The sequence below is a fragment of the Nomascus leucogenys genome, unplaced genomic scaffold (assembly GCF_006542625.1).
Source record: "Nomascus leucogenys isolate Asia unplaced genomic scaffold, Asia_NLE_v1 000830F_84031_qpd_obj, whole genome shotgun sequence".
Lineage (NCBI taxonomy): Eukaryota > Metazoa > Chordata > Mammalia > Primates > Hylobatidae > Nomascus > Nomascus leucogenys.
The window spans coordinates 46,859-60,643 of NW_022096663.1; the positions used below are offsets into that span (position 1 = coordinate 46,859).

The window sequence follows — 13,785 nt, forward strand, 5'->3', positions numbered from 1 at the left end:
CCATTTGACCCAGCCATCCCATTACTGGGTATATACCCAAAGGACCATAAATCATGCTGCTATAAAGACACATGCACACATATGTTTATTGCGGCACTATTCACAATAGCAAAGACTTGGAACCAACCCAAATGTCTAACAACGATAGACTGGATTAAGAAAATGTGGCACATATACACCATGGAATACTATGCAGCCATAAAAAAAATGATGAGTTCATGTCCTTTGTAAGGACATGGATGAAACTGGAAAACATCATTCTCAGTAAACTATCGCAAGGACAAAAAACCAAACACCGCATGTTCTCACTCATAGGTGGGAATTGAACAACGAGAACTCATGGACACAGGAAGGGGAACATCACACTCCACTCCGGGGACTTTTGTGGGGTGGGGGGAGGGGGAAGGGACAGCATTAGGAGATATATCTTATGCTAAATGACGAGTTAATGGGTGCAGCAAAACAACATGGCACATGGATACATATGTAACTAAGCTGCACATTCTGCACATGTACCCTAAAACCTAAAGTATAATAATAATAAAAAAAAAGAAAATATGGAATGATCCCTCTGCCCTCCAGGTGATTGAAAGCTGTGCAAAACAAGGTTGTTTCTTACTGACAGCAAGGAAGCAATGGGTAAGAAAACTTTTAAGGCATAAATAACATAAAAGGACACACATTTTAAGACACATTCACATGACATTATACTGCAAAAAAAATAAAGAATGATTTTCTCTGATTTGAATTAAGATCCTTCACATAGTTCACTCCCAGGGCTGTTTTGTGCAGTTGGTTACAGGCTTGAAGTCAGAAGATGACTGGTTGTTTGCACATCCTCCGGTTTCCTGGGGCTGCTGGAGGACATCTGAGAGGCTGTCCAAAGGAAAACCAGGCGGAGGCCATGATGTCTTTTCAGCACCGTCCTCTGAGATAGGTGGCAAAACAAGTGAATTCTAACGTAAATTGTTGCTGTCTGTTTGTGAATTGACACAGCTGTCTCCTCTGCTGAACTCTTCTGGATTTTCTGTGCGAACGCAGCTGACATCGTTTCTATTATCCTGACAGCACTTTTTTCCTCCTCTGTAATAACACACTTTGTGGATGAACCAAAATCACCAAAAACTGCCACAGATACTGTTACAGGGCCACTCAAAATAATACCAACGCTATTGTTGGCAAGGGATTGGTAGAAACCCAAAAGAGAGGAGTTAAGAGAAAGAATTGTCAAAGTCCGCTGATGAATCTTTATATGTTCCATGTTTCTATCCTACTGTTTTCCATTATGCAACCATGAGCTATGAGTGGTCACAGCTTTGGCAGAACAATGTAGTTCTACAGGTCCACCATGTTTCTGGACGGTAGAGAGTGGTTCAGAAGTAAAATAAGGTGCCAAGTCTGAACTCATGGAAGAGCAGAGAATCATGACAGTAACATACAGCAGTGTCCATATGGGTCCAAGATTCACACGCAGAGCGCCAGATTACAGAAGCAGGCAAGGCAGGCTTCCAGAGCAAAACCCAGGCAGGCCTTGATTCACTTTCCAAGGTACTACAATTCAGGGTAATCAGACGCATTCCTTAACCTTGACTCCTTTCTGCTTACTAAAGACTTTGATCAGTCTTCATGCTGTTCACAGGGAGTCTCCAAAAGTCAGAGTAACAGTTGGCTTACATCTTCAGTGATTCAAGACTGCAAGGTGTATATGATTGTGCTTTGGGGGGGGAAAGCAGAGAAGCCACTTTCTGTACTTACAGTGGAGTTCACTTCAGTGCTATAAACATCACCGCAGTCCTGCTTGTAATAAAGTCCAGACTAGCAATCTGCCTTTGGGTTGAGCTGTTCTCCTACAAGATAAGCTGTTAAGTCATGCCTTGATTTTAGATCTCTCGGCCAGGCGGGCTAAGCATCCAGAGTCCCTGTGGGGCAGCCGGCTGGGAAAGGCACCCTCAGGTCCTTGCCTCGGACGCCCGCGGCGGCTACTATGGTGGCGGCTATGGCGGCAGCGGCTGTGATACGAAGGGGTCCCTCCACACACCACGCAGGGCAGAGGAGGGTGCGGTGTCTTGCAGGCCAGGACGCAGGCGCTGGGTAGGTCTGGCGGGCGCTGGGTCCTGGTTCTTCTGGCACCTTGACTCTGGAGCCCGGCATCAGGGCTCAGGGTAGGGGACCTGGGGGGCGCCCCCGCGGCAGCGCTCCTCCAGGCGGAGGGGAGTGGACAGGTAACCGGGCCGGCTTAGGGCTGCCCGGAGCACGCCAGCAGCAAGAGGAGGGATTCTGTGAGAGAGAAGCGAGGCTGGCTGTAGAGTCCGCCTCCAATAAGTAATATTTTAAGCCCATCCCTCTCCCTCCACTCACAAGTAGACCGCAGAGTCTATTTTGTCCATACTGATGTCTCTGTGTCTTCTGTGCTTAGCTCCCAATTATAAGTGAGAACATACAGCATTTAATTTTCTGATCCTGCATTAATTTGCTTAGGATTACAACCTCCAGTTCCATTCCCATTGCTGTAAGAGAGTTGGTGTACTCAGAGTAAAGTCCTCCATTTAAGCTCCCATTCACAATTACACTGACTCCATTGAGAAATTTATAGTGAAGGTGGGAACAGCCACTGCTGAGACTGCCATGGCTCAGTAAGCCTCCATGAACACTTCCATTTATCTCATTTGCTCCTGAGAGAGTGGTGTATTATTACATCATCTGCCCATTAATATCTGATCCTTGATAGAGGTATCCTGGAGCGTCGTATTTCTGTATGATATTCTGCTGGCGATTCCTCCACAGGCACGTTTCAATGAAAACCATAAGAATGAGGCCCAAGACATCCAGCATACAGCCAAGAATCAGATTTAACATGTCACTGCTTCTGTCAGGGCTGGTTGCTGGCCTCGCATTTCCTTCACTTCCTGAGGAATTCAGAGGGGTACTCAAGCCTTTCGGATACTCAGAAGCTCCAGGAGCACATTTCACTTTAGTCTCGCAGATCATGACATTGCTAAACTCACTTTCTTCTTCACTGAAGCACTGCATTTTAATGCCATAGGAAGTTTCTGACAGCAGATGGCCAATCAGGTGCCACTCCTTTGAACCTTCTGTAACATCCCTCTTATAAACATTGTCGTTGTCATCATCTGTGGGTCAGTCATAGATATAAAAGAATGGAAGTGTTATTGTTACTTCATGGAATGTATGTCCACTTTAGCACAATCTGAGTAACGCTGACAGCCTCTGTGTATACAATGTGAGGTCCGTTATTGCACAGTTGGAAAAAAGTCTGGGGAACCCAGTCCCCTGATAAGGATGAGACGCTGATCTCTGAAAACTTTCTTCATAATGGTTGATAGCAGTGACCCAAAATTTGTATGTTGAACCTGGTTCTATACTACAAACTTGCACAGAAATTTGGGAAGGAAAGATATGTTGAGGTGCCACCAGGCAGTCACTGGTCCTCATCCATTTATATTTGACCTTGAAGGCAGCGATCAAAGAATTCCCAGTTGCCCAAGGAAATCAAGTGACATAGACCAACCTCTCTGATGCAGTGGAGACAGTAAGGTGATCTGGTGCCTCTGGAGCGCCACTGTGTCTAGATGAATCTGTAAGCACCACTCCAAAATTGTTGTCTGCAGCTTCTGAAACGACGGGATACTTGGGGTTGCCTACGGGTTGAGAGGATGTCTGGGTGCTTTTTGATGATGCTGTTTTTTCTTTGCTGGTTCAGAAGGTAAGCATGGCAGGTGGGTTTTCACTTGCATCACTTCTTGCTACCAGCAAGAGTTCATAAAGACAGATGGCTCCATTTCAGCTAAGTGAAGCTCACTTTCACTTCCTGGGATTCAAACCCTGTGCCAACTTCCCATCACATCAACTCCATAGTCCAGATTTTGATACTTCACAAAATAGGCATTGATGGGCAGTCCACTTTCCTTGCCTGCCCTCCACACCAGGTTGTATGTATCTGGTATGGGGGTCTGTAGGGTTTCAATTTGGTGGGGACCTCAAGAACAGAGATACCTCTAACATTTTTCTCTGATGGTGATTCCACTGCACTGGGATGTACTTTCTCTGGAAATGAGCTGAATAATCCAGTTTCTGAACCATCTCTTATTTTGTTTCATTATTCTGAGTAGCAACAAAGAGTGCGACTATTTCTCCTTTTGTTTGTTTCAAAAAGAACAACCATGAGAGGTGGTTCTGCCTGCATGGTACCATGTTCATCTGTAGCTTCACAGATGTATTTCTCCACATGCTCCTGCATCACAGCCTGAGTATGGAGAGGGCTCAAGCCAGCTTGGGACATGATGAAGTAGACAGGCTCTAGGTCCAAGATTCCAGGTCTTGGTAAGTGTGACTTTTGGGATTTAGATCTAAGGACTTAAGAGAGATGGCTGGTTGTCAATCCATGGCTGTCATACCAACAAATGACCGGACCCAACAGCCTGGTGGCATTGAAGGACAGAGTAACAACGTCTCCATCTACCACTTTTGTGCTTTCTGGTGCCAAAATTATAACTTGCTTGAATCCATTGCCTTTTTCTATTTCAAGTCTTCCAGTAGACTGCATAAATCCAATCTCATTATCTGCTAAACACTGATGTAGCCTAGTATCTTGCATAACAACCCCACTGAATTTCAGTCAATTTCCTGCAGTTCAATGTCTTGAGAAAAGATGATTAGGCTGTGCATTATGAAACCAGTTATGCTTGGCAGCTGGGTTCCTACAAACATCAGAGATAAAGTGTTCTGTGGAAAATAGCGACACTATCTGATCCTGTAGTCCCTTAGATTAGGAGCGTGTTCAAGTACATTAACCATGGATGCCACATATTTTACATCTCCAGAGTTGTTTCCCGCCATGCAGGAATCGTTTCCAGAGTCCACTGGGTCAATGCTATCTATGGCAAGATGAGAATACAACCTTCTCCAGTTGCTTCCCGGGGCAATATCCTGCCTGTTCTTTAGCCAACACACTTGAGGAGCCAGGACCCCACTAAACACACACTCCAAAGGTACAGGGCTATGTGAATGAACAGCTAATACCTGTGAAGGAGCAGGGGAAGAATGCCAAAATCATCTGAAGAAAGGTGCCTCACAAGGAGCTTTTGGCCAGTGGGTTCAACTTTTAATTCATGTGTGGCTGGATTATAAGCTGCACATTTGTATGATCCCTTGTCCTCCAAGGATACATTCAAAATCTAAAGATGTTCTTGTGGAGGGTTTAAGTAATTCTTTGTGGAATGCTTCAGCCTCTTCCCCTGGATTTTAGCGCACACCCCAGCTTTGGGGTTACTCTCTGGTACCCTGCAGCCAATGAAACCAGCACCTTTATTATTTTGCTGTGATAAAATGCTTTGTGGATGAATCAAAATCACCAAGAGCTGCTGTGGATACTGCTCCAGGGCCACTTACAACAACATTGACCTATTGTTGAAAATGCATTGGCAGTAACCCAAAAGGGAGGAGTTAAGAGAAAAAAATTGTCAAAGTCCCCTGATGAATCTTAATATATTCCATGTTTCTATTCTATTTTTTCCATTATGTGACCTTGAGATGTGAGTGGTCACAGGTTTAGCAGAACAATATAGTTCTACAGGTCCACTACATTTCTGGATGGCAGAGGGTAGCTCAGAATTGAAATAAGGTGCCACGTCTGAACTCCCAAAAGAGCAGAGAATAGTAAGAGTAACAGACGGTGGTGTCCATAAAGGGCCAAATTCTGAATGCAGAGCGCCAGATTACAGAAGCAGGCAGGACAGGCTTCCAGAGCAAAACCCAAGCCTTGGTTCATTTTCCAAAATACTGTAGTCCAGGGTAAGCAAACACATTCTTTAACCTTGACTCCTTCCTGCTTACTAAAGACTTTGATCAGGGACAGTCTTTTTATTTTATTTTATTTTATTTTTTGCACACGAAACAATAAACATTTTCTAAAACTACATACAAACAAAAAGATGCATATCAAACTTATCAGGAAGGTTGCACATGGGAAGACAGGGAATAGAAATGGGGGGTGGGAATTAAAGAAAATGAATGAGAGAGGGACTTTGTATGGATCAATGATAATAACTCAATCCTCTATTTGACAAAGAAGAAGGAGAAAGAAGAGGAAGAAAAGAAAGTGGGATAAAGGATCAGAAAGGGAGGAAAATAGAAAAAATTAGAGTATAACTCCAGGGTAGACCTGTTTTGTTGTCACTTGGTTCATTGGTTGGTTTGACAGTTGTATTTTTCATATGTTTTGCCATGTTGGCCAGGCTGGTCTCGAGCTCCTAGCCTTAAGCGATCAACCCGCATCAGCCTTCCAGAGTACTGGGACTACAGGCGTGAGCCACCACATCCAGCCCCCACATTGCTTCTGGCCTCTGTGGTAGACCTCCCAGATGGGGCGGCCGGGCAGAGGCGCTCCCCACATCCCAGACGGGGCGCCAGGCAGAGGTGCTCCTCACTTCCCAGACGGGGTGGCGGCCGGGCAGAGGGGCTCCTCACTTCCCGGACAGGGCAGCTGGGCAGAGACGCTCCTCACTTCCTAGACGGGGTGGCGCGGGCAGAGGGGCTCCTCACTTCCCGGACAGGGCAGCTGGGCAGAGACGCTCCTCACTTCCTAGATGGGGTGGCGGTCGGGCAGAGGGGCTCCTCACTTCCCGGACAGGGCAGCTGGGCAGAGGCGCTCCTCACATCCCAGACGATGGGTGGCTGGGCAGAGGTGCTCCTCACTTCCCAGACGGGGCGGCTGCGCAGAGGAGCTCTTCACTTCCCAGACGGGGCGGCTGGGCAGAGGCGCTCCTCACTTCCCAGACGGGGCGGCTGGGCAGAGTTGCTCCTCACATCCCAGAAGGGGCGGTCGGGCAGAGGCGCTCCTCACTTCTTCCCAGACAGGGTGGCCGGTCAGAGACCTCCTCTCTTCTTCCCAGACGATGGGTGGCCGGGCAGAGGTACTCCACACTTCTTCCCAGACGGGTGGCCGGGCAGAGACGCTCCTCACTTCCTAGATGGGGTGGCGACCAGGCAGAGGGGCTCCTCACTTCCCAGACAGGGCTGCCGGGCAGAGGCACTCCTCACTTCCCAGACGATGGGTGGCCGGGCAGAGGCGCTCCTCACTTCCCAGATGATGGGTGGCCGGGCAGAGGAGCTCCTCACATCCCAGACGGGGCAGCCCGGGCAGTGGCGCTCCTCACTTCCCAGACGGGGCGGCCAGGCAGAGGCGCTCCTCGCTTCTTACCAGACGGGGTGGCCGGGCAGAGGTGTTCCTCACTTCTTCCCAGATGGGGTGGCCGGGCAGAGACCCACCTCACTTCCTAGATGGGGTGGCGCCAGGCAGAGGGGCTCCTCACTTCCCAGATGGGGCGGCCGGGAAGAGGTGCTCCTCACTTCCCAGATGGGGCGGCGGGCAGAGGCACTCCTCACTTCCCAGACGGGGCGGCCGGGCAGTGGCGCTCCTCACTTCCCAGACGGGGCGGCCAGGCAGAGGCACTCCTCACTTCTTCCCAGACGGGGTGGCCGGGCAGAGGCACTCCTCACTTCTTCCCAGATGGGGTGGCCGGGCAGAGACCCACCTCACTTCCTAGATGGGGTGGCTGCCGGGCAGAGGGGCTCCTCACTTCCCAGACGGGGCTGCCGTGCAGAGGCGCTCCTAACTTCCCAGATGGGGCGGCCAGGCAGAGGCGCTCCTCACTTCCTAGATAAGGTGGCCGGGAAGAGACGCTCCTCACTTCCTAGATGGAGTGGCGGCTGGGCAGAGGGGCTCCTCACTTCCCAGATGGGGCGGCCAGGCAGAGGCGCTCCTTCCTCGCTTCCCAGATGGGGCCGCCGGGCAGAGGCGCTCCTCACATCCCAGAGATGGGTGGCCAGGCAGAGTCTCCTCACTTCCAGAGGGGCGGCGGCAGAGGCCTCCTCACTTCCCAGACGGGGGGCCGGGCAGAGGCGCTCCTCACTCCAGAGGGGGCGGGCAGAGGCGCTCCTCACTCCCAGAGGGGGGCCGGGCAGAGGCGCTCTGCACTTCCCAGACGGGGTGGCGGGCAGAGCGCTCCTCACTCCAGATGGGGTGGCCGGGCAGAGGGCTCTCACTTCCCAGACGGGGTCCCGCAGAGGCGCTCCTCACTTCCCAGACGATGGTGGCCGGCAGAGGGCTCCTCACTTCCCAGACGGGGCCAGCAGGGCGCTCCTCACTCCCAGAAGATGGGTGGCTGGCAGAGGCGCTCCTCACTTCCAGACGGGCGGCAGGGTGAGGCGCTCCGCACTTCCCAGATGGGAGCGTCCTCCTTCCCAGACGGGGTGGCCAGGCAGAGGCGCTCCTCACTTCCCAGACGGGGCGGCGAGGCAGAGGTGCTCCTCACTTCTTCCCAGATGGGGTGGCCGGGCAGAGACGCACCTCCTTACTAGATGGGGTGGCGGCCGGGCAGAGGGTCTCCTCACTTCCCAGACGGGGTGGCCGGGCAGAGGCGCTCCTCACTTCCCAGATGGGGCGGCCGGGCAGAGGCGCTCCTTACATCCCAGATGATGGGTGGCCGGGCAGTGGTGCTCCTCACTTCCCAGATGGGGCGGCCGGGCAGAGGCGCTCCTCACTTGATCAGGGACGGTCTTCCTGCTGTCCACAGGGTGTCTCCCAAGATGAGAGTAACAGCTGGCTTACATCTTCAGTGATTCAAGTCTGCAAGGTGAATACACTTGTGCTTGGGAGGGAAAGCAGAGAAGCCGCTGTCTATTCTTAGCCTGGAACTCACTTCAGTGCTAAAAGCACATCATAGCAGTTCTGCTTGCAATAAATTCTAAACTAACAATCTGCCTTTGGGTTGAGCTTTTCTCTTACAAAATAAGCTGTTAAGTCATGCCTTGATTTTAGGTCTCTCCACGGGGCAGGCTAAGCATCTAGAGCTCCCCTGTGGCAGCCAGCTGGGAAAGCAACCCCTGTGTCACGCCCTCCGGTGGGAGGCCGTGGCCATGGTGGCGGCTGTGATCTGAAGGGGCCCCTTCAGGCCCGGCACAGGGCAGAGGAGGGTGTGGTGCCTCCCACGCCAGGGCAGAAGCGCTGGTAGGGCGAGCGGGCTGCAAGGTCTCAGGTCTCCTTTCCCTGAGTGACCTCAACAGGGAACCAGGGCTCAGGGGAGGGTAACTGGGTTGGGGGTGGGGTGCGGACTGACAGGACCCATCCCTGTGGCAATGCTACTCTGAATGGAGGCCTGCCTACAGGTAACCAGGTGGTCACAAGGCCCAACAGGAGTAGGAGAGGAGCAGGAGGAGGAGCGATCATAGAGAGTGACAGGCAAGGCAGGCTGTAGAGACCGCCCCCAGTCGGTATTTTTTTAACCCATCCTTCTCCCGCCACCCTCAAGTAGTCCACAGAGTCTATTTTTCCCATATTGATGTCTATGTGTGTTCAATAGTTAGCTCCCCCATGTAAGCAAGAACATACAGCATTTGGCTTTCTATCCTGCATGAATTTGCTTAGGATTAAGGCCTCCAGTTCCATCCACATTGTTGTAAAGGGCGTGATTTCATTCTCTTTACAGCTGTATAGTATTCCATGGTGTATATGTACCATATTTTATTTATACAGTCTACCATTGATGGACTCCTGGGTTGATTAGGTCTGTGCTATTTTAAATAGCGCAGCCATGAACATAGGAGGGTATGTGTCTTTTTGGAAGAATGATGTATTTTCTTTTGAGTATATACTCAGTAATGAGATAATTGTATCAAAAGGTAGCTCCGTGTTCAGTTCTTTGAGAGATCTCCAGACTGTTTTCCACAGTGGGTGCACTAATTTACATTTCTTGCTCTATGGTTAGTTCACAAAATTTCTACTAGACTCAGCTCAGGGCTGCAGCCCTGACTGCAGCAGGTGCTGGGGCTTCCCTAAGTAGCAAAACCCAAGCCTTGGTTTATTTTCCAAAATACTGTAGTCCAGGGTAAGCAAACACATTCTTTAACCTTGACTCCTTCCTGCTTACTAAAGACCTTGATCAGGGACAGTCTTTTATTTTATTTTATTTTATTTATTTATTTAATTTTTGTTTATTTTTTTATTTTTTTATTATACTTTAGGTTTTAGGGTACATGTGCACAATGTGCAGGTTTGTTACATATGTATCCATGTGCCATGATGATTTCCTGCACCCATTAACTCGTCATTTAGCATTAGGTATATCTCCTAGTGCTGTCCCTCCCCCCTCCCCCCACCCCACAACAGACCCTGGAATGTGATGTTCCCCTTCCTGTGTCCATGAGTTCTCATTGTTCAATTCCCACCTATGAGTGAGAACTTGCGGTGTTTGGTTTTTTGTCCTTGTGATACTTTACTGAGAATGATGTTTTCCAGTTTCATCCATGTCCCTACAAAGGACACGAACTCATCATTTTTTATGGCTGCATAGTATTCCATGGTGTATATGTGCCACATTTTCTTAATCCAGTCTATTGTTGTTGGACATTTGGGTTGGTTCCAAGTCTTTGCTATTGTGAATAGTGCCGCAATAAACATACGTGTGCATGTGTCTTTATAGCAGCATGATTTATAGTCCTTTGGGTATATACCCAGTAATGGGATGGCTGGGTCAAATGGTATTTCTAGTTCTAGATCCCTGAGGAATCGCCACACTGACTTCCACAATGGTTGAATAGTTTACAGTCCCACCAACAGTGTAAAAGTGTTCCTATTTCTCCACATCCTCTCTAGAACCTGTTTTTTCCTGCTTTTTTAATGATGGCCATTCTAACTGGTGTGAGATGGTATCTCACTGTGGTTTTGATTTGCACTTCTCTCATGGCCAGTGATGATGAGCATTTCTTCATGTGTTTTTTGGCTGCATAAATGTCTTCTTTTGAGAAGTGTCTGTTCATGTCCTTTGCCCACTTTTTGATGAGGTTGTTTATTTTTTTCTTGTAAATTTGTTTGAGTTCATTGTAGATTCTGGATATTAGCCCTTTGTCAGATGAGTAGGTTGCAAAAATTTTCTCCCATTCTGTAGATTGCCTGTACACTCTGATGGTAGTTTCTTTTGCTGTGCAGAAGCTCTTTAGTTTAATTAGATCCCATTTGTCAATTTTGGCTTTTGTTGCCATTGCTTTTGGTGTTTTAGACATGAAGTCCTTGCCCATGCCTAGGTTTTCTTGTAGGATTTTAATGGTTTTAGGTCTAACATTTAAGTCTTTAATCCATCTTGAATTAATTTTTGTATAAGGTGTAAGGAAGGGATTATTTTTTGCACACAAAACAATAAACATTTTCTAAAAGTACATACAAACAAAAAGATGCATATCAAACTTATTAGAAGGTTGCACATGGGAAGACGGGAAATAGAAATGGGGGGTGGGAATTAAAGAAAATAAATGAGAGAGGGACTTTGTATGGATCAATGATAATAACTCAATCCTCTATTTGACAAAGAAGAAGGAGAAGGAAGAGGAAGAAAAAGAAAGTGGGATAAAGGATCAGAAAGGGAGGAAAATAGAAAAAATTAGAGTATAACTCCAGGGTAGACCTGTTTTGTTGTCGCTTGGTTGATTGGTTGGGTTGACAGTTGTATTTTTCATATGTTTCGCCATGTTGGCCAGGCTGGTCTCAAGCTCCTAGCCTCAAGCGATCAACCCGCCTCAGCCTTCCAGAGTACTGGGACTACAGGCGTGAGCCACCACATCCAGCCCACACATTGCTTCTGGCCTCTGTGGTAGACCTCCCAGACGGGGCGGCCGGGCAGAGGCACTCCCCACATCCCAGACGGGGCGGCCAGGCAGAGGTGCTCCTCAATTCCCAGACGGGGCAGACGTGCAGAGACGCTCCTCACTTCCTAGACAGGGTGGCGGCCGGGCAGAGGGGCTCCTCACTTCCCGGGTGGGGCGGCTGGGCAGAGGCGCTCCTCACATCCCAGATGATGGGTGGCCGGGCAGAGGTGCTCCTCACTTCCCAGATGGGGGGCCGGGCAGTGGCGCCCCTCACATCCCAGAAGGGGCGGCCAGGCAGAGGCGCTCCTCACTACCCAGACCGGGCTGCCCCGCAGAGGCACTCCTCACTTCGCAGATGGGGTATCCGGGCAGAGGCGCTCCTCACTTCCCAGATGGGGTGGCTGCACAGAGGCGCTCCTCACTTCTTCCCAGATGGGGTGGCTGGGCAGAGACGCTCCTCACTTCCTAGATGGTGTGGCGGCCGGGCAGAGGGGCTCCTCACTTCCAGGACGGGGGGGCCACGCAGAGGCGCTCCTCACATCCCAGACGATGGGTGGCCGGGCAGAGGGGCTCCTCACTTCCCAGACAGGGCGGCCAGGCAGAGGCGCTCCTCACTTGATCAGGGACGGTCTTCATGTTGTCCACAGGGTGTCTCCCAAGATGAGAGTAACAGCTGGCTTACATCTTCAGTGATTCAAGTCTGCAAGGTGAATACACTTGTGCTTGGGAGGGAAAGCAGAGAAGCCGCTGTCTGTTCTTAGCCTGGAACTCACTTCAGTGCTAAAAGCACATCATAGCAGTTCTGCTTGCAATAAAGTCTAAACTAACAATCTGCCTTTGGGTTGAGCTTTTCTCTTACAAAATAAGCTATTAAGTCATGCCTTGATTTTAGGTCTCTCCACGGGGCGGGCTAAGCATCTAGAGCTCCCCTGTGGCAGCCAGCTGGGAAAGCCACCCCTGTGTCATGCCCTCCGGTGTGAGGCAGTGGCCATGGTGGCGGCTGTGATCTGATGGGGCCCCTTCAGGCCCAGCATGGGGCAGAGGAGGGTGTGGTGCCTCCCACACCAGGGCAGAAGCACTGGTAGGGCGAGCGGGCCGTGAGGTCCCAGGTCTCCTTGCACTGAGTGACCTCAACAGGGAACCAGGGCTCAGGGGAGGGTAACTGGGTTGGGGTGGGGTGCGGACTGACAGGACCCATCCCTGTGGCAATGCTACACTGAATGGAGGCCTGCCTACAGGTAACCAGGTGGTCACAAGGCCCAACAGGAGCAGGAGAGGAGCAGGAGGAGGAGCAATCCCAGAGAGAGACAGGCAAGGCAGGCTGCAGAGACTGCCCCCAGTCGGTATTTTTTTAACCCATCCTTCTCCCGCCACCCTCACGTAGTCCACAGCGTCTATTTTTCCCATATTGATGTCTATGTGTGTTCAATATTTAGCTCCCCCACGTAAGCGAGAACATACAGCATTTGGCTTTCTATCCTGCATGAATTTGCTTAGGATTAAGGCCTCCAGCTCCATCCACATTGTTGTAAAGGAGGTGATTTCATTTTTTTACGGCTGTATAGTATTCCATGGTGTATATGTACCATATTTTATTTATACAGTCTACCATTGAGGGACCCCTGGGTTGATTAGGTCTGTGCTATTTTAAATAGTGCAGCCATGAACATAGGAGAGTATATGTCTTTTTGGTAGAATGATGTATTTTCTTTTGAGTATATACTCAGTAATGAGATAATTGTATCAAAAGGTAGCTCCGTGTTCAGTTCTTTGAGAGATCTCCAGACTGTTTTCCACAGTGGGTGCACTAATTTACATTTCTTGCTCTATGTTTAGTTCACAAAATTTCTACTAGACTCAGCTCAGGGCTGCAGCCCTGACTGCAGCAGGTGCTGGGGCTTCCCTAAGTAGATACTGTGCACAGGTAAAGAGAGTGCTCAGATCCCAGGGTTGTGAGAAGGATGCAGAGGAAGGAGTTAAGGAGAGGGCCACATTTGGATGCCCTGAGGAGGATGACAGGCAGATGTAAGGAAGGTGGTACTGTGCTAGTCACTGGTGACATCCTCCTAGTTCCAAAATTTCCTGGAAAGCAGGAAGCCTCACAATTCCCAAGCATGCTGCAGTTCT

The 13,785-nt window shown here is 49.7% G+C and overlaps 1 pseudogene; it reads right to left on the bottom strand.

The window, feature by feature from the left end:
* Positions 1-2,150: 2,150 nt before the first annotated feature.
* LOC105738960 lies at positions 2,151-12,856 on the bottom strand (annotated as a pseudogene).
* Between the last annotated feature and the right edge of the window lie 929 nt (positions 12,857-13,785).